Below are 15,750 nucleotides of genomic sequence, written 5' to 3' on the forward strand. Positions count from 1 at the left end.
CAGAAACTTCTCTATGAAGAGCTGAGAGAACTGGTCCCCAGTAAGAGTAGGCGACCTAGCTAGTCTGATCAACAAGTAATCTCTCCACGATTTCTTGGCAGAACTAGTCATCTGAAATGCAGCAAAATCGACCCCATTGATCTCCACTATACCCATGTTTCGTAGAACCTCGTGACAGCTGTCAAGATATTCCTGGGGGTCCTCTGAAGGAGCACTACTGAAGTGAACAGGAAAGAGCTTGGTAAACCTATCCAATCTCCATAAAGCCTCAGAAGACATAGCTGGCCCATCTCTGACCTGTGCCACAATAACCGGCTGAACTAATCTGACTGGCTGAGCTGCTGGAGACTGATACTGGGGAGCTATCTGCTCCGGAGCGAGAGTGGTGGGAGTCTGGGCTCCTCCTCCAGCTTGAGAGATTGCTGGTGCCATGGGAAATATGCCAGTCTGGGCCACGCTCTCCATAAGGCCTACCAAACAGACCAAAGCGTCCTGAAGTACTGGGGTAGCAATGAACCCCTCCGGAACCTGAGTTGGTCCGGCAGGAACAGTCTGGGTTGGAACCTCCTCGTCAAGATCTACCTGAGGCTCCACTGCTGGGGCTACTGCTCGGGCTCTAGGCTGAGCCCTGCCCCTGCCTCGGCCTCTGGCATGACCTCGGCCTCGACCTCTGGCACGACCTTGACCTCGACCTCGACCTCTGGCATGACCTCGGCCTCGACCTCTACCCCGCGTAGGAGCTGTCACTGGAGGCTCTAGTTGCTGCTCAGCTGAGGAAGCGGTACGTGTTCTCACCATCTACGAGAGAATAAGAGTAGAAGAGTTCAATCAGCATTGAGAAAGCAAAATCGCACGACAGAGAAGAAAAGAAGTAAAACTTATTCCTAACTTCATAGTCTTTGGAAGATAAGCACATACGTCTCCGTACCGATCTTCCAGACTTTACTAAGCTTGCTCGTGAATAGTGAGACCTAGGCAACCTAGTGCTCTGATACCAACTGTCATGACCCGAAATTTTCCACCGACGGGACCATGATGGTGCCTAACATTTCACTTGCTAGGCAAGCCAACGTTAGAGAATCATTAAACCAATTCCTTATTCCCATTCAGTAATTAATAATAATTAACTAAGATGAAATATAATAAGTGTAGAGTATCATAAAACTGTATTAATTACTACCACCCGGATCTGCAGTCACCATTCACGAGCATTCTAGAATTTGCTATAAGTAATAGTATGAAAGAAATACAACTGTCTGACTGAAAGAAACAGTAGAACAAAAAAGATAGACGGGGAATTCAAGGTCTGTGAACATCGACAGATCTACCTTGAGTCTCCGTACAACGGACCAATAGCAAAATCTCGATCAACCCGAGCCGGTATCAAAATCTGCACAGAAAGTGCAGAGTGCAGTATCAGTACAACCGACCCCATGTACTGGTAAGTGTCGAGCCTAACCTCGACGAAGTAGTGACGAGGCTAAGGCAAGGCACCTATAAATCAACCTGTACAATTTAATAGTGTATATACAAATAACATAAATGAAGAACTAAACAGGAAATGTCGGGAGGGGAACATACTGAGGGGAATACAAGATAAAGAACTACAAAAGAATGATCACCGGAGCAATCAACATACCATGAATCAACAGGAATAGTGGATATAGTAAGAAAAAATGCACGACATCACCCTTCGTGCTTTTACTCTCAATCTCACCCTAAAATTAATAAAAATGACACGGCATCACCCTTCGTGTATTAACTCTCATATCATGGCACGGTATCACCCTTCGTGCATTAACACTCACAGTATGGCACGGCATCACCCTTCGTGCATTAACACTCACAATATGGCACGGCATCACCCTTCGTGCATTAACACTCACAATATGGCACGACATCACCCTTCGTGCATTAACACTCTCCCTTACCATAATGCAATGCATAAATAACAACAGGGAGATAGGATAACAAGTACAAACCTTACTTCAACATTTGGTTCCATAATATCAATCTCAACTTTGAAATAAAAACTCAATTATCACCAGAAAATCCGTAAACATGATAAGAACGATAAATTGAACAACACTAGTATAACACATAGCAATTAGGCATAGAAATGAGACAATCTAAGAAAACAGAGAAACATGAAAAACAGGTAAATTGGCGGCGCATAAGTACTCGTCACCTCACATATACGCCGCTTACATGAATTTCACTTAGCAAGTAATCTAAGGTTCTTAATTCCCTCAAGTCAGGGTTAGACACAACACTTACCTCGCTCCGAAGGCCACTTAATTCTCAATCACCGCTTTCCCTTTGGAATTCACCTCCAAACCACTCGTATCTATTCAAAAATGACTAAATAATATCAAATATTGCTAAAGAAATTAATTATATTGCATAAATTAAATTTCCCAAATTTTCCTCCAAAAAGTCGAAAAATCGACCCCCGGCCCGCTTGGTCAAAACCCGATGTTCGGACCAAAATCCTTTTACCCATTCACCCCTGAGCCCGAATATGTAATTAGTTTTGGAATCCGACCTCAAATTAAGGTCTAAATCCCCAAATTCCCGAAATCCCTAGTTTCTACCCTAACCCCCTAATTCTACCATGAAAACTCTAGATTTTAGGTTGAAATTCAAGAAATGCAACGGGTAATTGAAAGAAAATGGTTTAGAATCACTTACTAACAATTTGGGGAAGAAATGACTCTTGAAAAATCGCCTCTCACCATTTGGTTTTTGAGAAAAATGAGTTTTTGGCTAAAATCCCGTTTTTGGATTCTGTTAAGTGCTGGGCGACAGTGTTCATCGTGTTCGCGAGAGCACTGTCGCGTTCGCGAAGGGTGCTGGCTGCCAAGCCTTTGCGTTCGCAAGACCCAGCTCGTGTTCGTGATGATTACCCCCCTGGCCTTCGCGTTCGCGAGGCATGGCTCGCGTTCACGATGAAGGAACAACCAACCCCCCCAGGTCCCCACATGCTTCGCGTTCGCATTGAGCCGGTCGCGTTCGCGAAGGGTAAGTCCCCCATCACTTCGCGTTCGCGACCATTCCTTCGCGTTCGCGATGAAGAAAACTTCAGCTGCCCAGTTTACTCTTCGCGTTCGCGAGAGTACCTTCGCGAACGCGAAGAAGGACATGCCAGAACACAGACTCTGCAGAAAAACCAGATTTCCAAAGTCCAAAACATCCTGTGGCCTATCGTGCACACAAGTCTAACACAGACTCACCTGAGCCCTCGGGGCTCCAAACCAAACATGCACACAAGTCTAAAAATATCATACGGACCTGCTCGCGCGATCAAATCGCCAAAATAACACATAGAACTACGAATTTAGTACCAAATCAAATGAAATTCTCAAGAACACTTTAACATTTCTATTTTCTCAACTAGACGTCCGAATCACGTCAAATCAACTCTGTTTCTCACCAAATTTCACAGACAGGTCTTAAATATCATAATGATCCTGTACCGGGCTCCAGAACCAAAATACGAACCCGGTACTAACAACGCCAAACATCAGTCAATTCTTAATAATAATTAATTTTCAGACTTTTAATTTTCATCAAAAATTCATAACTTGAGTTAGGGACATCCGAATTCGATTCTGGGCATACGCCCAGGTCCCATAATTCGATACGGACCTACCGGGATTGTCAAAATACAGATCCAGGCCCGTTTACCAAAAATATTGATCAAAGTCAACTAAAATCAACTTTTAAGGTAAAAATTCTTATTTTTATTAGTTTTAAACATAAAATCTTTCCGGAAACCTGCCCAGACTGCACACGTAAATCGAGGAGGGTAAAAATAAGATTTTTAAGGCTTAAGAGCGCAGATTTGAGTTCTAAAATATAAGATGATATTTTGGGTCATCACAGAGGGAATGAAAGCATAATGAAATTAATCTAACGTGAGAAAGGACTTTTAAATTCAAATTGGGCCATGGAAAAATCTAAAGAAAATTACTCAAAAGTGGCCAATCCTTAAAGAAAATTTTACATCCTATAGCTAAATAATGCACCTTATTTATTATAAATTAAAATACTTTTAAAATATTATTATTTATAATAACTTTTTATATTTTATAGCAAAGTACGAATATATACAACTGATCCCTCAACCCTCTCTCTTCTCCCTCTATTCTCTCTCCCTTTTCCCTCTCTATTCGGCAAGGCCACCTTCTTCTCTCTCCCTTTTCCCTCCCTCCAACAAACTTTCTTCTTTTCTTTGCTATTGAGTCACATACAATGATACAAATACATTGTATTCTATACATATACACTCAAATATATTTTATTCTATCCAAATACATTATATTTTTGCATGTATTTATGTATTCTAATTGTTATTTTTTATGGCAGATCCCTGTATTTTTTGAATTTTTGTTGTTTGAATACAACAAAATATCACTGTTTTGTGATTTTTTGTTGTTTGAATATAGTCGAATTGAATACGATGAAATTGAATACAATGTAAAGTAGTTAAGAATGACTATAGCTAAATTGAATACAGTGTATACAGCTGAATTAAATAGAGCGGTATACATTCTATTTTCTTGTTTTTTGTTGTTTGAATACAACTGAATTCAAATATAGTGAAATTGAATACAATTTAATATTGCGCTTTCCGTTATTAAACAATTGTAATCCTTATTTTTTAGGCCGATTACCTCGTTTTATTTATAAATACAGTCGCCTGAATACATGAATTACAAAATTAAACGTCTGTAATCCCTATTTTTTAGGCGTATTATCTCACTGTATTTATAAATACAGTCACGCGAATACATAAAATACAAAATTAAACCGTTGTAATCTCTATTTCTAGGCGAATTACCTCACTGTATTTATAAATACAGTCGCACGAATACATGGAATACAACATAGTAACAACAAAATTATAGCTACGGCCAGTAAATATGGATATTTTAGCCAGTCTCAAAACCAGAAAATTCCTCAAGGGTGTTCAAATTTGAAGAAGCAAAAAAATTTCGTGACAAAGGATGTTCAATATTGTGATGACCCAAAATGTCATCTTTAAATTTAATAAGTAATTCTATATTTTAAGACCTCAAAAAGTACCATTTATCATTTCTCGACTTGCGTGCGCAGTCCGTAAAATTTTTCGAAAAGTTTTCATGTGAAAAATGGATTAAAATATGAAATAGAGCTTTAAAACTCAATTGAGTTGACTTTGGTCAACATTTTTAGTAAACGGACCCAGATCAGTGTTTTGACAGTTCCGGTAGCTCCGTATCGTGATTTGGGACTTGAGAGTATGCCCGGAATTTAATTTGGAGGTCCCTAGTTCAAGTTATGGCCATTTAACAGAACTAGTAATTTAAAGGCTAAAGATTTCCAAGTTTGACCACGGGGTTGATTTTTTGATATCGGGGCCAGATTCCGATTTTGGAAATGTGAATAGCTCCAATATGTCATTTATGACTTGTGTGCCAAATTTGAAGTCATTTTGGATTCATTAAATATGTTTTGGCACAAAATTTGCAAGTTGAAAAGTTTAAAACTCAAAGTCCGAATCGATGTGTGAATTGCAATTTCGATGTTATTTGATGTGATTTGAGACCCCGAGTAAGTCCGTATTATGTTACGGGACTTGTTAGGATATTTGGATAAGGTTCCGAGGGGCTCAGGTGAGTTTCGGATAGGCCACAAGATGTTTTGAACTTAGAAAATTTTGCTGGTATAACTGAACCTGTTGCAGGCCTCTGATCTCGCAATTGTGAAGGGCCAATTATCGCAAATGCGACATAATCTTCGCATTTGCGAAGGCAGCGGGATTGTGAAGGGCATCACAATTGCGAGTGTTTCTTCGCATTTGTGAGCTGCGCATTTGCGAAGCTCAGGTCGCAATTGCGACACCTGCAGCTGAACAAAATGACTTTTGGATGGGATTTTTGAATCATTTCCCAAATCTTCAAAACCTAAAACCTCAAGAGGTGATTTTGGGCGATTTTCACGGAAAAATATTGGTATAAGTGTTCCTTATCCTATATTGATTATATTTCATGATTTCATACTTATTTATATCATGAATCCATGAATTTATTTCAGAAAAATCAGATTTTTCTAAAATCTTCCAAAAACAAAAATTTAAGATTTGAAGGTCCATTTGATATCGGAATTGGATAGTTTTTGTATGGTTGGACTCGTGTCGGAATGGGTGTTCGGATTTCGTATGTTTTTCCGAGATTTGAGACGTGGGTCCCACTACCGAATATTTTAATGAATTTCGGATTTTATCCGGAAAATTAATAAATTCATATGAAATTAATTTTTATGATTAGTATTAAATATATCGAATTGTTTGTGAATAGATTTAAAGCTTTTGGAGTCAAATTTAAAAGGAAAAATTGTGGTTGAGTAATTGGTTGGAATTTGCAAAGCGAGGTAAGTGTCGTGGTTAACCTTGACTTGAGGGAATAGAACCCTTAATTTAATTGTTATGTGAATTGCATATGAACGACGTATAGGCGAGGTGACGAGTGTTTATACGTTGTTAAATTAATTGTTTGTCTGCTTACTTAAAAAATCATAAATTATTTTAAATCATAAAATAATTATTATAATAACTGTTTCTCTCTTATTCTTTATCAAATATTAATTCTTGAATTCCTGCATTAATTGTTACATGCTATTTGAATTATGTGTTTTAATTGGTATTTGAGATTTAGCATATTAAATATTAAACGGCCTATTTTTTCTTTGATTTCCATAATAATCTGCTATTTGTCATTGTTTGCTTCATAATTAAATTATAATTATTGCATACTTGTTGTCTTATAATTTTATATTAATTATTGCATTTAATGGGGAAATTTCTTCTATAAGAATTGGTAAATAAATGTCACGACCCAATTTCACATATAGGTCGTGATGGCGCCCAACACTACAGCTAGGCAAGCCAACTAATAAGTCAAACATACATTGGTTAAACTTTTATTCCAAGAAAATAATAAAATACCAATTTCTACCAATGTGTGTGCCAAGACCCGGTGTCACAAGTGCATGAGCATCTAGTAGATTATACAAAACTCCAAATACTGTCTGAAATGAAATAGACAGAATATAAATATTAGAAGAGACACTGGTAGCTGCAGAACGGCTCAGAAAGGCAGCTCACCACTATGCCTCGGGATGACGTGGGTATGTGATGATAGGTCCTCCACTAGTACCCGTCTTAGATCCTGCACAAAAAGTGCAGCAAGTGTAGTATGAGTACATAAACAACGTGTACCCAGTAAGTATCAAGCCTAATCTCGAAGTGGTAGAGACGAGATGGCCGACTTTGACACTCACTATAGGTCAATAATAATTGAAATAAAACTAGGATATTTAAATCAGCATGATTTACAGAATTTACAATAATTCATTTAATCAGCAGAGATAATCAAATTCCTTCAAATGTAACAATTCTCAATATATTAATTAAATTCCTTCAATTCAGAAAAATTTCAATTTATCAATTAAATCTCATTTACAGGAGTAACAATTAATTCCATAAATAAGCAAGAATAATAATTCATTAAATTCCAAGGATTTTTCAAATAAATTAATTAGCTTCTCAAGCTGAAATAAATTATTAAAGTATCGTGTAATTATTATTATTAAGCACGATTTCTGCCGAGGACGTACGACCCGATCCAGAGTATCGTGTACACTGCCGAGGGATGTGCGGCGCGATCCATATATGCATCTATCCTGCCGAGGCGTTCGGCCTGCTCTACAAGAAAGGAGGACATTTTCTTATGTGCCTCCGGAAGGAGAGTATATTCATTATAAGATGAATTTGGGAGGAGAACAATTTCTTTTAATAATTAATTGATTTAAACAGACAATCAAGCCTATGAGATTTCCATCCTTTAATATCTTTATCTAACAATTCACAATATATTCATATAGATATCAATTAATATAAATAAATCAAAGAATACAATTTACACAAGTAAGGCATGCTTTGAGTCCTAAACTACCCGGACTTTAGCATTAATAGTAGCTACGCACGGACTCTCGTCACCTCGTGCGTACGTAGCCCCCCACAATTAGCAACAATTATTTAATCTTTAATCACCTATGAGGTAATTTCCCCCTCACAAGATTAGACAAAAGACTTACCTCGTCTTGCTCTAATTTAATCCACAATTTTGCCTTTTTCACGATTATCCAACTCTGTCTGGCTCGAATCTAGCCAAAATAATTCGATACAATCACTAAAAATTATAGGAAATAAATTCTATAAGGAAATACTACATTTTAAATAAAAATCCCGAAATTAATTAAAAATTCGCCCGCGGGGACCACATCTCGGAATCCGGCGAAAGTTATGAAATCTGACAACCCATTCAATTACGAGTCCAACCATAGCAGTTTCACTCAAATCCGACTCCGAATCGATACCGAAATCTCAAAATTTCGTTTCTATGAGATTTCTAAACTTTTCCAAATCTCAATCTCAAAATACTAATTAAATTGTGAAAACAATGATGTACTTGTATATGTAGACCAAATCCGAGTTAGAATCACTTACCCCAATATTTTTTCCTCGAAAATCTGCCAAAAGTCGTCTCTGTTCAAGTTCAAGTTCATCAAAAATGGCAAATGGGACGAATGCCCTCTTTTTATAAAACTGCCCAGCAGCCTTCGGAACTGGTCCTCGAACTGGGCCTCGATCGGGGCTTCGATCACAGGCTCGAGCCTGGACCTCGGTCATGGTCTCGATCAGGGCAATCGAGGTTAGGCCTTCGATCATAGCCTCAATTATGGCATCGAGCTTGAGCCCTCGATCAAAGCATCGAGCATGGGTCTCGATCCTAGCCCTCGAGCCTTACCTTCGATCACGCCCTCGAGCCTTACCTTCGATCGAGGCTTCGATACTGAGCCTCGTGCCTGGCTTCGACTCAGGCCTCGATCGGGGGCTCGATATCTGGGTTCGATCTGGGACTCGATCTGGGGCTCGATCACAGCCTAGAATATACAGCAGAAGAGAAAATTGCAGCAGCTTTTTAAGTCAACTTTTGATACGTTAACGATCCGAAACTCACCCGAGACCCTCGAGACCTCAACCAAATATACCAACAAGTCCTAAAATATCATATGAACTTAGTCGAACCTCTAAATCACATCAAACAACGCTAAAACTATGAATCATACCCCAATTCAAGCTTAATGAAACTAAGAGTTTTCAACTTCTACATTCGATGTCGGAACCCATCAAATCAACTCCGATTGACCTCAAATTTTACACACAAGTCATAAATTACATAACGGAGCTATGAAAATTTTCGGAACTGGATTCCGACTCCGGTATCAAAAAGTCAACTCATCGGTCAAACTTCCAAACTTAAATTCTTATTTTTAGCCATTTCAAGCCTAATTTAACTACGGGCTTCCAAATAAAATTTCGAACACGCTCCTAAGTCCAAAATCACCATACGGAGCTGCTGGAATTATTAAAATTCTATTCCGGGGTCATTTTTCCAAAAATATTGACCGAAGTCGAACTTAGCACTTTAAGGCCAACTTAAGGAACCAAGTGTTCTGGTTTCACCCCAAACACTTTCAAATCCCGAACCAACCATTCCCGCAAGTCATAAATCATTACAAGAACCTACGAAAAGTTTTATTTTAGGGAACGAGGTTCTAAAAATTAAAATGACCGGTTGGGCCATTACAATAAATATGTTGGAGGAGCGGGTTGCACGCCGCAACTGAATTAATTATAATGAATATATTGGAGGATCGGGTTGCACGCCACAACAAACTTATGAAAAGTCCATATTGGAGGATCGGGTTGCACGCCGCAACAGACTTATGAAAAGTCCATATTGGAGGATCGGGTTGCACGACGCAACAAACTTATGAAAAGTCCATATTGGAGGATCGGGTTGCACGCCGCAACAAACTTATTAAAAGTCCATATTGGAGGATCGGGTTGCACGCCGCAACAGACTTATTTAAAAGTTGACATACTTATATATATATATATATATATATATATATATATATATATATATATATATATATATATATATATTGGAGGATCTGGTTGCACGCCGCAACAGATTTGATTAAAGGAATATACTGTGAGAGCGGGTTGCACGCTGCAACAGAATTGTATGTGTATATATTGCGAGAGCGGGTTGCACGCTGCAACAGAATTGGTTGAAATGATAATGGATTATGACTGCTGAGTTGGCTTCAATTATTATAATTGAGTTACCTGTTTTATTTCTATTATTTGTTGTTATCATTAATATTGCGTACATGTTAATGTATGTGAACCGCCTTAGCCTCGTCACTACTTCGTCGAGATTAGGCTCAGCACTTACCAGTATATGGGGTCGGTTGTACTGCTACTACACTCTGCACTTCTTGTACAGATTTTGGAGTTGGTCCCAGCGGCGTACCATAGACTTGCTCGGATTTCAGCTATTCAAAGGAGACTTGAGGTATAACTGCATGGCGTCCGCAGTTCTTAAGTCCCCGTCTATTTTACTTTAGCTGTGTGTTTATTTCCAGACAACTTTATTTTATTCAGACCTTTATTTGTATTATTCTAGAAGCTCGTGGACTTGTGACACCAATTCTGGGATGGTATTTAAACACCGTTATTTTTATGGATTATTTTACTATATTTCAAACCTTGCTTCCACTTTTGGTTCCTTGATTATTAATAATGTAAAGATTGTTTAAAAATTGGTTAATATTATTCTAACGTTGGCTTGCCTAGCAAGTGAAGTGTTAGGCGCCATCACGGTCCGAAGGTGGAAATTTCAGGTCGTGACAAATATATGTTATATACATCTAAAATATAATATTTTACTTATATACACAATGTGATTTTCGTAATATTTCGATGAAGGGTGGTCAATTGATCACCCTTACCAAAATGTGGCTTTGCCTCTGATTGTAGCTATAGCACGATAATAGCCACTTAACTATAGTGATTTTGAAAAATTCATCATCCTTAAAATACATATTTTTCATATTTAATTGATCCAAAAAGAAGAAACCAAACCAAACAAGCCCACAAAATAGCCTAAATTGGAGGCCCATACTCGCCAGTCCACCTACTTTACTCTCACTTCCATGTCAGAACCAACTAGGCTCCATGCCAGCGCCATGTAAGCACCAAACGGTCACACACAACTAGTACACGCCCATACATATCAAGGCACACGCTTTTCTCATTCCCTCACACGCATCCCCACTCCGCAGTCCACGTGTCACCAACTGAGCTGAGAATTTAAATCAACGGTCAAGATTAATTCTCACATTTTCTCGAGAATTCCAATTAAATCAACACTTATTTCTTTTCCTTTGATTGTTTTCTTTATCCTAAAACTTAATCTCAGCCATTGATTCATCTAATCTAATGGCCAGAATTCTACCCTTGCACAAAAAATCTTTACAACCCTAGTTGACTAGAATTTCATCAACTTCTCTCCCTTCTCTCTCTGCAGTGCCTCCTTCTCCAATGTTTACCATTTCTATGCAATTGAATTTTCAGAATAGATTCAATAATAAGAATAGGAATTTGTTGCTGTAATTTGAAGAGGATTTGTTAAACAAAATGAACGTTTAGCTCAAATGCGGAAAAGAAGCATGTTCTGTGGAAGTTTAAGTACAATAATAAGAAAACATGACTCTAGGAATATTGAAATCTAGATATTCTTGTGCAAAGGAAAATATATGCATGTCAATATGTTAATTTAAAGATCATGTGGAGTTGTTTTCTTTAATGATTCATTAAGTAAGAGTACAAATAGTTATGCATACATGCTCCTATTATGAATATAGGTATTAATGAAGGCTATATGAGGTTCTGTTAAGAAAAGATTTCACCTTAGATTGGTCTTGTCAATAAGAATTATAGTTTCCCAAAATAAGTGCATTCAAGGTATTATTTAGAGAGAGTAAATCTTGGATGATGAATCTGTTAGGAATCTAAAGATTTAGAATGATACCAACCTGAAGGATAAAATTGAAAACTTAGGCTAAGTGGGCTCATGTGTGCTTTGGAAGATTTGTCCCCGTAAGTTAATGTGTAGTTTAATATTACATTGAAGAACCTGCACTACTAATTCCTTTCACTGTAACTAGAAAGCATGTCATTAGGATTTGATCACTTTATTTTAAGATCTAAAACGTAGGTAGAAAAGCAATGTATTCATTCTCTATGTTTAAAGTATTTATGAATTATGAGTTTGAGGAAGTGTGAATAAGCCCGATGAACAAACACCATCAAAGGATGCGGTGCAGCGGACGAGACTACTCTTCCCTTAATCAGAGGTTTCGGGTTCGAGCTTTGGGTATGAAAAAATTCTTGGTAAAGAGTGCTTCCCCGAATGGGGCCCTGTGCGGTGCGAATCCGAATATAGTGTATTCTGGCACATAAATGAAGGGATCGAAGAGATTATGGCAGATCATGTTCAACAAGAAATGACCCAAAATTGGATCTTGGTCTATTTGAGTCTATTCCTTTTAATCGTAATCAAAAATATTTTCTTGTCTCTTGTTTCATTTTTGAAAAGAAAAAGAACCTAATAGATCGAACTTGAACTCCGGGTGACCGGATCGCCCTGACGGGGTCACTCTGACGTGGAGGGCCCTGAGAAGCGCAATTCTTTCGTAAGTAATGTACCGAAGACCGGGGAGAAACAAAAAAAATCTCTGTGAACAAACTCCCTATCCCTTCACGAGTTCGCAATTTATTAACAATGTGATTCATCTATTTTCCTATTTACTTTAAATTCTTCTAGTTCTGTATTTTGTCTTATTTGTCTTTGCATATGCACTTGGAGCAATATGAGTCTTAATGCAAGACTTGCCCCCTCTCCCTCCCTCCCTCACTAGCATGGAATCACTACTATGGAGTCTTAGACTACAGTAGACATCAAGAAAAAGAACAAGCGAATTTGCTGGGTCGCCTGTGGCGGATTTTGAATTTTAATGTCAATTTGATCATATTATTTGGATTTGTTTGGTTTTACACTTAACAAGGAGTTGTGATTTTGTTTTAATTTCTTCATTCTCACCTAGTTATTTATAATTAATTAGCTTAATTGTATAATAGTGCTCTTAACGAAATTTAGAAGAATCAGTTAAGTTTTAGATTTCCACCATCTAAGTTAAATGGGTCATCTTCATTTTTGGAAAAACGATGGTTTCTTAAATTGGGATGGACAAACTTTCTTTTAAGATGTTATAAGTTTAACAATTAGGCTATTAATAATTGAAAATTTTACATTCCTATATACTATTTCAATTTTTATTACCCTCCCTACTTAAGTTTTAATATAATTACATATTATATACCCAATTACCAATTATATATATTTTTAGGCATTTAATGATAATAATTAGTGTCCTAAAATCATTCTAACTTCAGTATCCTACTATTAACGCTTATTTTTACTCTTCTTCAAAAATCAGTTTATATTTTTTCACTCTTCTTCAAAAATCCCTCTCCATTTTTATAGATTCAAGCTCTAAATACTCTACCACACACCTCCATTAACGCCTGTTACTTGCTTAATTTTCAATGAAGAAGAAAACAGTTTCGAAGATCAGCCCTAAAAAAGCTAAAGTAGGTGATATTCCTACATTTGATTTGGGTGTTTTCTCAGAGAATTCACCCAAAAAAGTTTTAAAATCAGCACATGAAAAAGAAGAGACCAAGCCCATACCCCTTCGTGAAGCTTGGGCAGAAGCTCGTACAAAACAAAAGCACGATATGGATGCTGGTGAATCATCGATACCTGTTAAATCTGCAAAACGGAAAGGTAAAGAAATTGCTTCCGATGATAATTTCGTCGAAGAAGAATCTATCATGAAAGTTGCAAAAAAAATTAGAGTGTCTCCTACTGTTAAACCAACAAAAAAGAAGAAGGTTCAAAAATCTTCTAAAACTATTCCCCAACAGTCTTTGGAGAAGATAAAAATTTAGTAGTTTCAATTTTTTTTTAAAACTAAAAAACTTGTTCTCATTCTTATGAATATGCATAATTTTTGTTTTTGTAGTTGTAGAAATTTTGTCTACATTGTGCAGATTTATTGTAGATTTATGTTTTTCTGATTGTAGATAAATTGTACTTCCTCCGTTTCAATTTATGTGAACCCATTTGACTGGGCACAGAGTTTAAGAAAAGAGGGAAGACTTTTGAACTTGTGGTGTAAAATGAGGCACATATATGCAATGGTGTATACGTGGCCGCATTTGCAGAATATATCAGCATTGGAGAGCTATCAGTTTCAAAGGAAGACCTTTCTGATATTGATCAACATCGTAGACGCTATAGAGCGCTACTTTGGGATTATGCTAGGAAGAAGTAAGATACTGGTGCAATTAGTGAGAGCGAGGTGACAGGCAGATTAGCAAGAAGAAAAGGTGCACCAGTTGTGAACGAGAGAACACAAGTCCGGAAGAAGAAGAATTAGTTGCCCTTTTTCTGTAGAAAAATTGTAGTTAAATTATTTAGTTGTAGCTGTTTTGTAGTAAAGTTGTAGACAAATTGTTATTTAAGAACAAGTTAGTTGAAGTTTATTTGTAGCAGATTTGTGTTACAATTATTTTACCTTATGTTTTGTTATTTTATCCAGTATACTACTACTTAGAATAGGAAACATCTGTTGTTTTGTTTTTTGTTGAAAGGTGTAAGTACTTGATATCATTATTGTTAGCATATAATTTCTTTACAACTTAACTACAATTATGTATTATACATACAAAAAATATATAATCCAATCAAGTTATGAAAGGCTGAAAGGAATACACTCAGTAATTAAACAAACAAATACAAACCAATTGCATTAAGAGCTAAAAATATTTCATTATAGGAGACCGTCTTTATTCAATTTATCAACACAATTACACCTCAACTATAATTCTCCAGAACACCTCAACACAATTTATCAAAAAATCTTGTGACTTTATCAAATTTTATTTCCTCTTGGGAGCATTCTTACAAGATCTTTTGTTATGCCCTTCTAGTCCACAGCTACCACATGAAACATTGTACTTCTTTACATTTACTTCATCATATAATTTGTATCTTTGTTTTTGAGGTCTTCCTGGATGTCTTTTCCCAGTGGGTGGCTTTACAACTTTTTCAGCTATATGTTGTGACACATTCCATTTGCTTTCGTCAGGCAACGGGTCTACTGGTATTTCATAAGTATGCAAAAGTATAACGACCCGACTTGTCATTTTAACAATTAACGTCCTTGCAGTGGCTTAAGGTCTCTAGCAGCCTCGCAATATGTATTATGACCCGCGGGTGTGGTCGAGTTTGATTTACTGAAAATTCAGAATTAAATTAAAAGAACAATCCTTAATTTGAAGGTTAAATGGAAAGAGTTGACCGGAAGTTTAATTTTGAGCAAACGATTCCGGAATGGAATTTTGATGACGTCAATAGCTCCGTATGGTAATTTTGGACTTAGGAGCGTGTCCAGAAAATTATTTGGAGGTCCGTAGTGGAATTAAGCTTGAAATGCCGAAAGTTAAATTTTTGGGAAGTTTGACCGGGGCGTTGACTTTTTGATATCGGGTCCGGAATCTGATTCTGAAAATTTGAATAGCTTCGTTATGTCCATTATGACTTGTGTGCAAAATTTGAAGTCATTCCGAATTGATTTGATGTGTTTCGGCACAAGATATAGAATTTGAAAGTTCAAAGTTCATAGATTTTGATTTGAGGTGCGATTCGTCGTTTTGATATTGTT

This window comes from Nicotiana tomentosiformis, chromosome 7, assembly GCF_000390325.3.
Source record: "Nicotiana tomentosiformis chromosome 7, ASM39032v3, whole genome shotgun sequence".
NCBI classification, from domain to species: Eukaryota; Viridiplantae; Streptophyta; class Magnoliopsida; order Solanales; family Solanaceae; genus Nicotiana; species Nicotiana tomentosiformis.